The sequence below is a fragment of the Dryas octopetala genome, chromosome 3 (genome assembly GCF_963921425.1).
Source record: "Dryas octopetala chromosome 3, drDryOcto1.1, whole genome shotgun sequence".
Lineage (NCBI taxonomy): Eukaryota > Viridiplantae > Streptophyta > Magnoliopsida > Rosales > Rosaceae > Dryas > Dryas octopetala.
Window position 1 is genome coordinate 20,322,132 of NC_141368.1, and position 10,633 is coordinate 20,332,764.

At 35.7% G+C, this 10,633-nt stretch overlaps 1 long non-coding RNA gene across 1 annotated transcript; it reads right to left on the reverse strand.

Annotated features, from left to right (window-relative positions):
- Positions 1–4,773: 4,773 nt before the first annotated feature.
- On the reverse strand, positions 4,774–6,252 carry LOC147291691 (uncharacterized). The gene is made up of 4 exons (XR_015121457.1): positions 6,186–6,252; positions 5,620–5,767; positions 5,310–5,484; positions 4,774–5,129 (listed from the first exon to the last, which is right to left on the reverse strand). It is a non-coding gene; the product is annotated as an uncharacterized LOC147291691 (long non-coding RNA).
- Between the last annotated feature and the right edge of the window lie 4,381 nt (positions 6,253–10,633).

A 10,633-nucleotide genomic window follows, 5' to 3' on the forward strand; every position in this document is an offset into this window, starting at 1 on the left:
GCCATTTCCAAGCAGCCATTTCATCAAAGATGACATCTCTAGAGACCACAAGCTGGTTTTTCTTCGGATTGAGCAACCGGTATCCCTTGGATTCTTCACTGTAACCAATAAACACATACTTCTCACCTTTTTCATCAAACTTTTCTCTGCTTTTGGATGTAATTAAGCCATAAGCAATGCACCCAAACACTCTAAAATGATCAACCAGTGGCTTCCTTTTGTGCCATGCCTCAAATGGACTTTTGTTGCGTACCGCCTTTGTAGGAGAGCGATTAAGAATGTAAATAGTTGTATGAATAGCTTCAGCCCATAGATTATTAGGGAGCCCTTTTCCTTTTAGCATACTTCTAGCCATTTCAACAATGGTGCGATTTTTTCTTTCCGCCACACCATTTTTCTATGGACTTCTACTAACAGTGAGTTGCCGCTGGATCCCATTCTCTTTACAATAATTCATCAATGAAGTGTATATAAATTCACCTCCACGATCTATCCTTAAGGTCTTCATTTTGCAGCCACTTTGTCTTTCTGCTAGAGCCTTGAATTGAAGAAAGGTTGAGAATGCTTCTGATTTTTCACTTAAGAAGTATAACCACATCATCCTTGTGTAATCATCAACAAAAAGAATAAAGTATCTCTTATTGTTGAGAGATAGAGTCCTTGTAGGACCACATATATCAGCATGCACCAATTCTAAAGGGGCTTTAGCTCTCCATGAGGTTTTTGGAAATGGTAGCCTGTGCATTTTTCCATAGATGCAGCCTTCACAAATTCTCCCATCTTCTGCTATTTCGGGGAGTCCAATAACCATGTTCTTTTGCTTCAATAAGTGCACCCCCTTATAATTTAAGTGCCCATATCTCAAGTGCCACAAGTAAGACATATCTGAGCTCTCACTTCTTAAAGCAAAGTTTTCTTCAAGTGGCATGACAAGAGGAAACACCTTATTTATGGACATTTCAACTTTAGCCACAGTCATGTTATTTTTCTTATCAACAATTTCACACTTTGCATCATAAAAATGTACTGAATAGCCTTTCTTTATTAGCTGGCCAACACTCAAAAAATTTTCGGTTAAGTTTAGCACATATAGAACATCAGAAATTAATCTTTTGTTACCTCCCTTAGTGTGGACAGCAATCACACCCTTGCCTTGAGCACTTTGTAACTTGCCATCTCCAAGTTTTACTTGAGAAGAGAAGCTTCGATCAAGTTGCACAAAAAAGTCTTGATTCCCGGTCATATGGTTGCTGCAGCCGCTGTCCAAGTACCAAATATTCTGGGAATTACATTCAGCACTCAAACAAGTATAAAATAAGTGTTCTTCATCAGTTTCCTTTGTAAACTTGGCTTCAGTCTGCTCCTTTTTGTTCTAGAACCAGCATTCCTTTTGAGAATGGTTTGGAACTCAGCATTTGGTGCATCTAAATTTGCAGTCTTTTGATTCATGGTTAAAGTTTTTGCAAATAAAACATTGAGAGTTCATATTACCATCACGTGGCTGTGAGCTTCCCCTTTTTTCTTTCCAAGTGTTGTGGCTGAAATTTTTATCTCTTCTTCCTCTTCCAAACTGATGATTGTTCTCGGAGAATGAGCTTTGATTCCTCTCTTGATCTGATCTGCTATACTTCTTCTCTAAAATTCTGAGTTTTGACTGAAAGGCTTGCTCCATGGACTGATTCGAGGACCTATTAATTCTCTGTTCATGAGCTTGGAGTGAACTTGTTAGCTCGTACATGGACATGTTTGACAAATCTTTGGATTCTTCTATAGCAGCAACAACATGGTCAAATTTAGGAGGAAGACTCCTCAAAACTTTCTCAACCACCTTCTTGTCTTCAATGGTGTCTCCACAACCTTTGATTTGATTCACTATCTCAGCAACTCTTGAAGAAAAATCTTTAACACTTTCACTTTCTTTCATTGCCAAGTTATCAAAATCTCTCCACAAGGACTGCAACTTCAAGGTTATAGCTTTTTCTGAACCTTGAAATTCCTTCTTTAAAATATCCCATGCAATCTTAGACTTTTTAACACCATAAATTCTTAGAAAAATTGATTTGCTTACCCCCTGCTGTATGTAACGAAGTGCAATAGCATCTTTCTTTTTGTTCTCTTTAAATTGCTTCTCTTGTGCTTGTGTCCAGCCACCAGATTCAGGAGGGTCTTGATAGCTGCTCTCAACGATGTCCCAAAGATCTTGTGAGATGAAGAAGGTCTCCATTTGGCTGCTCCAGTATTCATAATGTTCTCCTTCAAAAATAGCAACTTGGCTGGGAGAGTATGCAAACAAAGTAGGGACTGAAGTAGATCCCATTAGAACAAGGAATAAGAAATTGAGGAATGTGCAGGGAGATCTATAAGCAAGCTCTGATACCAAATTTGTTGGGGCAAAACAAAATCGTAGTCGGAAAATTAGGAGATTTGTATGAGGGGAAATGCATCAAATTACTTTTCATTCATGAAGAAGAGCAATACAAAAGGATGGAGTTTTTCTTCTTGCTGCAGAACTGCTGCTCCTGCAGAGTTCTGAGGCTTTTCTTAGTTCAAGAATACTACAGACAACCTCCTATTTTATACTAGCAAAGGAGACTTCTAAAGAAAATTTTCTGGACATGTTCCCAGACATTGGAATTCTAAAAAGCCTCTCTGACATATAGCTGTTCTAGTATACAAAACAATTAATGCTACTTCTTAAAATATTACAAATTAACTTCTAACACATTTCACCTTTAAGTCTCCAATCAATGTCAGGTGTGTGAATTTAATCCAATATTGTGGAGTACGTAGCTACCATTTTCCCTTCAAAAGACTCATATATTTTGAAAATATATTTTGCTGCATATTTTAAAACCAATTTATATCCGCTTTATCATATCATTCACTATTTCTTATCAATATTAGCATTATGGATAATTATTTCCGAGTCTTTTGTAAAACCTATCACATGCGTCTGCAGAAACTTCCTTGGAAACCAAATGAGTGCGACATAAAGGAAATCTTAATCTAATTTTAGTATTTCTTTCGATATATAATCACAAAGCTTAAACAAACCAAATTTGAAAAATTGAACTATGTGCTTGTGTTCTCTTCAGTTCTTGGCCTCCCAAAATCCACCGAAGTGCTTAACTTAAACTGGTGATCTGTGTTTTGAATTTTTTCGAACCTGCATATAACAAGTTAATTTGTGAAAAAGTAATTTATGTATCATTAAAGAGCTTTGTGGTTGCTGCTTTCATGATCATCTAATCTAATACTTTGCTAATTTTGCTAGCTCTCAACTTTTTAGTTGCTAATATTTTCTGTCAGATTATGAAAAGGGGTCATGAAGTGTTGTAACCATACCCAAGGGCTCAAGAAGAGAGCCACAATCATCCAAAGAAGCTTAAGCTTGTAAGTCCTTTTGGAGTTCTTATTATAATTTGAGGTTATTGGCTAAAATATTTGAAAGAAATTAGGTTTTGATTTCCTCATTTGGGTTTAATTTTAGCTTCATTGATATTGATTATTTTTTTTTTTTCTTCTTTAATCAGTTCTGGTGGGTGCCTTACAGATATGTGCCAAGAGAGATGTGAAGTTAGGAAGAAGAAAGGTACTAATTAAGAAGGTACTTGGATTGGACTTTGTCTAATTTGCAGCATCCTTTTCTTTAAATTATTTTGGCTTGTAGCATTCACATTTTCTTGCAGAGACTAGGAGGATTGAAGGCCATGGGGAGCATGGAAAGCAACCCAGAATGATTCGAATTTGAGTTTGCTGAAGCAGGACAGTTTTATTGGAGTTAAATAAGGCATTTGCCTGATGAATTAGTTTCTGTTTTAGTTTGTTAATTAAAGTGTTGTTGCATTGGTGGCATTGCCTCATAGGGTGGTGCTTGAGTGGTTGTAAGAGCTCATAGGCTCGTGAGTGGCAACGGCTATATTGGTTGTTACGTTGTCGTTTCACTACTACAAAATAGCAATCAGACGATGGATTTTCACCGTTGTGTGAGTTTCTAATTTATCGTCGTCTAATCGATCGATGTCTATTCATACCCCAATGATTTGGAGGATACCGTTGTTGAGTGCCAATTTAAACATCGGTTTATATTTAATAACCGATGTGTATATATATGTTAAACAACGGTTACCTTATGTAAATCATGAGTTTTACAACTATTTTAGATACAAACACGAGGTGAAATACCCATGAAGACAACGATTTATTGATAATAACCGTTGTGTAGGCTATTGAAAATAGGTATACTGCCATGTCTATAGGTCTTTCATACTACGGTGTTTACATGAAACCGTTGTATGAATGCATTAAAAACATCAGGTTTTAACCATATAACCATTGTATATACTTATTTGGTACATCGGTTTTGAGTTAGAAACTGTTGTATGAAGGCATTTAGCACAATGGCTTTTTAAGGTTTGTATTGTATGCTTATGGATTAGACAATGGTTTTTGATATTGAACAATTGTAAGTTAAGGGTATAGACCACGCTTTTGATCGAAAAACTGTTGTATAATGTGCCTGTTTACATCTGTTTTAAGAAGCTCCCAATTGTCTTTGACCACAATGCAATTATAAACAAAGATGCACAATCTGATGAGATAGATTGTTTTGGTACAACCATTGTTCCAAATTGATTCCTTTCATAATTAACATTCCTAATAAATTATACATTTACAAAATACCATTTACAATAATAAAGAATTGGAATTTATAAAGTACCAAATAATATAAAATATTTCAAGGTAGTAATTGTATATATGCCTTAACCCAATTCCATTTACAAAACCAACCATGCCATACACAAAAACCCTCCATATATGCCTTTCCAAAATATCAAGCATCAATCTAATCTACCAAATTGCTGCCATATATCAAAAGTATTCTCCAGCAAAGCTAGCCTATCAATCATTAATATCCCCAAGCTAATCTAACAAAGTAATCAATCATATATATACTCCAAGCTAGTCTAACTAAACACATGGCCTACAAAATCAAGTAAAAAAGGTGTCATATATGCAATAATCCAACATTAGTCTACATATACTGCCCCACAAAGTTTGCCCATTTAGCCCGGACTTCATTGATATCTAGCTTCTTGGGTATAAGTGTTGTCCTTCCTCCGCTCCCACTGAAACAAGGCAAAAATGGAGTACTAATTAAAAATAAAATTCAACCCAAAATGCAGACAGTTCAGTAGAAAGAAAAAAAAACAAAGAATATGCCCAATTAGGTGTATTGTGATTTCAAGATAGCACATATAAAACATAAGTGCACAACTTCATTAACTAAAAATCAAGCTCACAAATACCTTAATATTATCCCGATAATTTCCAGTTAGAGCAAAGTCACAAGGAATATAAGGGCAAGTGAAAAACATAGGCATGCAAGAGAGGAATATTGTTGTCAGGTTTCAGATTTTCAGGGCAAACTTAGAAATTACACCAAAAATGTTTTGACTTTGCTCATTGCAGTCCTTCTATTACCTGCACATAAGCAGCTTGAAACAAACTAAATCAAACCAGCTTATTGCAGCCTACACTTAAGGAAGGAAATATGATATATGATAAAATTAAAACTTCTACTCATTAATTGCTTCGCATGGAATGAACAACTTGTACCTGCATTGCAAGATATTGAGGACAATATCATTAGGATCAACTGCACATGACCATTCTGCACAACCCATGTCCTCTCTTCTTCCTCATTTCATAAACAAAAGCATCAATTTCCATTTCCCATGTTGTTCAAAGGCACATAATAATCCTCCTACAATTGAGTAGGAAAATAAAGCAAATGAATTCTTTCACTTAACTAAAAAAATCAATAAAGCAATAAGAAACCATATCATTTCCAAAAAAGCAATAAAATAATGGAACTCACTGCCACAGCATGTTTTACCAAATTGCAAAATATTATAAGTTGAAGAGATCATTCTCTAAAGCACACAGTAGTGAATGACTTATTAAAAAAAATGAGTCATTATATCCAAATAAGTGGTGTCATCTATTACACTTTTTGTAGTAGTGAATGTATAACAAACTTACGATTGTATTTTATTCTCTTTATCACATATTTCAGTTAAAGAAATCATATAATAATAAATATAAAAAAAGACAGAACAAGCTAAAGGAATTTGAATGTGCACCAAACTAAAGAAATTGTCAAATAAAATAAACAAGCTAACCTCATCTTCGCTAAATTTATTAGCACTACACATCCTCTTAAAGAGTTCACAATCAGCTGTATATTTGATCAAAATAGCTAAATGAATGAAATTCATCAAACATTATTATACCATAAATCAGTTCTAGACAACATCTAGAGTGATTCACAAAAAAAAAAAAAAAAAAAAAACCTACCAGCAGAATCAAGAAGCAGAGCCCTGATGTAGGACTATAATCAACATTAAAACCAAATTCAAGATCATTAGAACTTACTTAGTTTTTTAATTGATCGAGGTAGTTCTTCATTAATTAATTGCCACAAAACCAACTGCAAACCAACAACACTAAAAAGAATAAGAAATTCCAACATGATATACAAAGTCATGGCATAACACAATTATATATGTACAGCCTGATAAACATGAATAATTTGCAGAAAAGAGTGGAGAAAACTGAGTCTAAGGGTGTGACAAGCAGAAAGAATAGAGATATAAAAAATGATAAAACATAATGCACCATGAAACACTTTGCAGCTGTGTCAAACGTTGATTCACATCTAACTTTTTGTAGAACAATAATGTTAGTGAAATTCCATTTTTTGTACAAGCTTTTCAAACTATGAGTGAGTTGGAAAATAGCTTGTACCTTTCATGGAAGATGCTTTTGTAACAGACTTCGACTCCTCATTTGCATCCTATATATAAAAAAGGTCCACAGTAAGAGTCCAATTTACTATCCTTGAGCATACAAACACACATTCTCATAGTGTTATTTTACAATTAATTTTCAATTGTCAAAATAAATCCAAGCCCAGCATCATTTACTTAGTATTAACCATAAAGCCAATTATGTTCATAGCCAGCATCAATCACAACCACTTACAAACAGAGTCTTTAAGCCAAATCGAAATTCATCATGGACTATTATGAAAACTCAAATTCACAGAGAGAGAGAGAGAGAGAGAGAGAGAGAGAGAGAGAGAAGAAAGGGAAAATAGTTGGAGGGAAAAAAGAAAGGGAAAGTGAGATATTTTGTTTGGTATGAGAAAATAAGATATTTTGTTTGGTATGAGAAAGTGAAATATTTTTCAAAGTGTGGAATCAATGGAAGCCCAGCTGGTTTCATCAAGACCACGCCTTTCTGAAAGCTATAAACTCAAGAATTGAAATAACAACAAGGGATGCCACGGGTGAAATAACACATTCACTTATTCTTTTCTAAAAATGTTACAAAATAAACTTATTGGTGAAACATTTATGCCTTCTTCACTGCATTAAGCCGGCAGACTTATATCTTCCTTTATTTTCTAAAAAGAAAAAAGAAAAAAGATCCCATCATCCATGGTTCTTTGACCCAATGAATTATATATTTCACCCTCCTCACAACACATCTTCAAAATAGAGCACATTATTGAATTTCTTTTAATCCAAGTTAGCATAATTTAAAAACCATTTACCTCTTCTAATCGACAAATAAACTAATCTTTATGAGGATTTCAAATATTTGGCATCCAGTAATAATAAATAAATCAAAACATAACTATAAAGCATAAGAAAATGTTAGCAGAGAATCTCATAAGACTGGTGATGTAGATAATATGGAGACAACAAGTTGCAGCTATCTCAAAGTCTAAAGCATTACACTTCCCTACTTACAAAACTTCTCATAGCTAGACTGATATTTACCTATCATTTTCAGTCATGATAATTGTCACCCAACCAACATAAGAGAAGCAAAATATAAATAAAACACAAAAAAGATAGAAATGAAAGCACTTCTTTAGCTTGTATGTATGTAAACAATATATATATATATATATTGACAAGTACAATTTTCCTTCTATTTTTAGGCCATTCATTACAATTCATTTTTCCCACAACAATGAATTCATATGCAAAATTTTAATTCTACAAAATGCCATAATTTAATGGGAAACCAACATGATTTATACTGAAATGCCCAGTACCCCCATACTCACCACTAATGTTCACTTATACAGTAGAAGGAAAAAAATAGAACCGGATTCAGAAATAAAAAAATTACATCAATCTACAAGAACACATTGACCAGGAATATCATAAACAATTAAAAAAAATAAAAAACAGAGAAGAAGTGCAGCTAACCTTTGAAGAAGTTGGACTGTGCAGCGAATACTACAGGAATGGAACGAGAATTTCGAGTCCTGAGCCTCTTAATTTTTGAGAGGTGAGAGCAAACACTGCTTCTTCAACTCTGAAATGGATTCATAGGAACATAACTGGGAGTGGGTGAAAGCTAGAGTTTGATTCTTGTAACATTTTGGAGCAAAGTATGAGGTTATGCCGCATAGGCTATGCTGCAACATACTTGAACAACAACTAGCCATTACTATCGCTATTGGTTAACCTTGAAATAGTAAGAATGTCATAGAAAACCCCAAACCCTCTCAAAGAAAACCCCAAATCGCGAGCAGATCAAGAGGGTTTGAGAATCGCGAGCATATCGAGAGGGTTTGAGAGGAAGAGAGAGAGCAGATCGAGGGAGAGAGAGAGTAGATCGAGAGCAACAGAAACTCGATTAGACAGAGGGCTGAGCGTGAAAGTGATAGAGAGAAGGTGAGGTGCGTGCAGGAGTGAACGGTGCTGCAACGTGAGGGAATAGAGGACGCGACGGTGAGTCGGTGGCGAGAAAGAGAGGATGCGAAGGTGAGTCGGTGGCGAGAAGGAGAGGATGCGACGAGAGAGAGGGCGGCGAGAAAGAGAGTGACAGATAGACCTCTGAGGAAATAAAGAGAGAGACTGAGAAGTGAGAACAAGAGACAGATAGACGGTGGAATTAGTGAGACTCTGAGAGGGATCTGGCTGGGAGCTTAGGATCCAGGGACTTTTGTCTAAGTTAGAGGGCTGAGAAGATGGAGATCGAACAATTTGGGTTAAAGAGCAATGAAGAAGGAGATGGAGAAGTCATAGGGGCTTTGACCAAAACGGGAGTTAAGGTGTGATAACTTTTTTCATTAATTCTAGTGTGTTTTACCAAAATACAAACACCCGCAAAATTGCCAAATTTTTTTTAACTTAACCAACACAACGGTTTTGGCTAAAACTATTGTGTTTAATAAATCAGAAAAACCATAAGAACAAAAACCATGACATATTATCACTTTATATAATGGTTTACAAAAAAACGTTGTGTGGTAAATTAAGATAACGGACAAAACAAGAACCGTTGTCTATTGACCGATGTCTATTTATGATTTTGTAGTAGTGTTTTGTGTAATAGAAATTGAAATGGAATATAGCTTGCTGGTGTGTGTGCATCTTGCACATGAGGCATTTTCGTGCATCATCTTCTTCCTTTCTTGTTCCTCTGAAATTCTCTCTGTAACCTCTGTACACTTTCGCATAAATTCCTGGTCATATTCCAGGTACAATAACCAGCAAATTCAACATGGTATCAGAGCCCAGGTTGGTTCTGTGATTGGGCGTTGTACTGTGTGTGAGTTAGAATAAAACAGAGGCACTAACCATCTAGATCTAGGCATGGCTGGGTCTGGGAGTGGTGAGCTACGAGCTCCCATTTTTGATGGTATTGAGTACGAATTTTGGAAGGTGCGCATGGTGACTATCTTCACGTCACATGGCATCTAGAAGTTAGTTGAAAAGGGGATTACAATGCCAGAAGCAAAGAAGAAAAAGGAGAAGGCTAAGAAGGAAGGAGAATCCAGCATCGATGAGGAGGATGAACTGGAAGCTTACATGGAGGAGCAGAATATGAAAAATGCAAAAGCATTGGGCATCATTCAAGGGGCTGTATCCAAAGAGATTTTCTCTCGGATTATCAACCAAGACACTGCCAAAGGAGCTTGGGATCTTCTACAAGAAGAGTATCATGGTGATGAACAATCCAGGTCAGTTAAATTGCAAAGTCTGAGGAAAGAATTTGAATATATGAGGATGAGGGAGAGTGAAGCCTTGTCTGAGTACGCTACTCGTTTCTTTGATTTAACTAACAAAATGGAAAAATATGGTGAATGTTTGTCTCAACAAAGAATGGTACAGAAGGTCTTGATCAGTGTAACTAAGATCTATGACCCTATGTGTGTGGTGCTCGAAAGAACAAGTGATTTAAACACTATGTCTGTAAATGAAGTCTTTGCTTCCCTCAAAAGCTATGAATTGAGGTTGAGCAGGCATGAAGAAGATGATGAGAAGGTAGAAAGAGCTTTTGCTAGTATGAGTATTGGCCCTAAAGGACAGAACAACCAAGCAAAGTCTCACAACTATGATGGGGGAAAACGAAATTTCAAGAGTTGGAAAGGAAAATTCAAGAAATGGGATAACAAATCTCAGACTAATTTGAGACAAGGAGGTGAAGCTGGGAAGAGAAAGTGCAAAGTGTGTGATAAAGCTCACTATGGAGAGTGCTGGTTCAAGGGAAAAGTAAAATGTTACAACTGTGATAGGTTTGGGCATGTAATGAAAGACTGCCA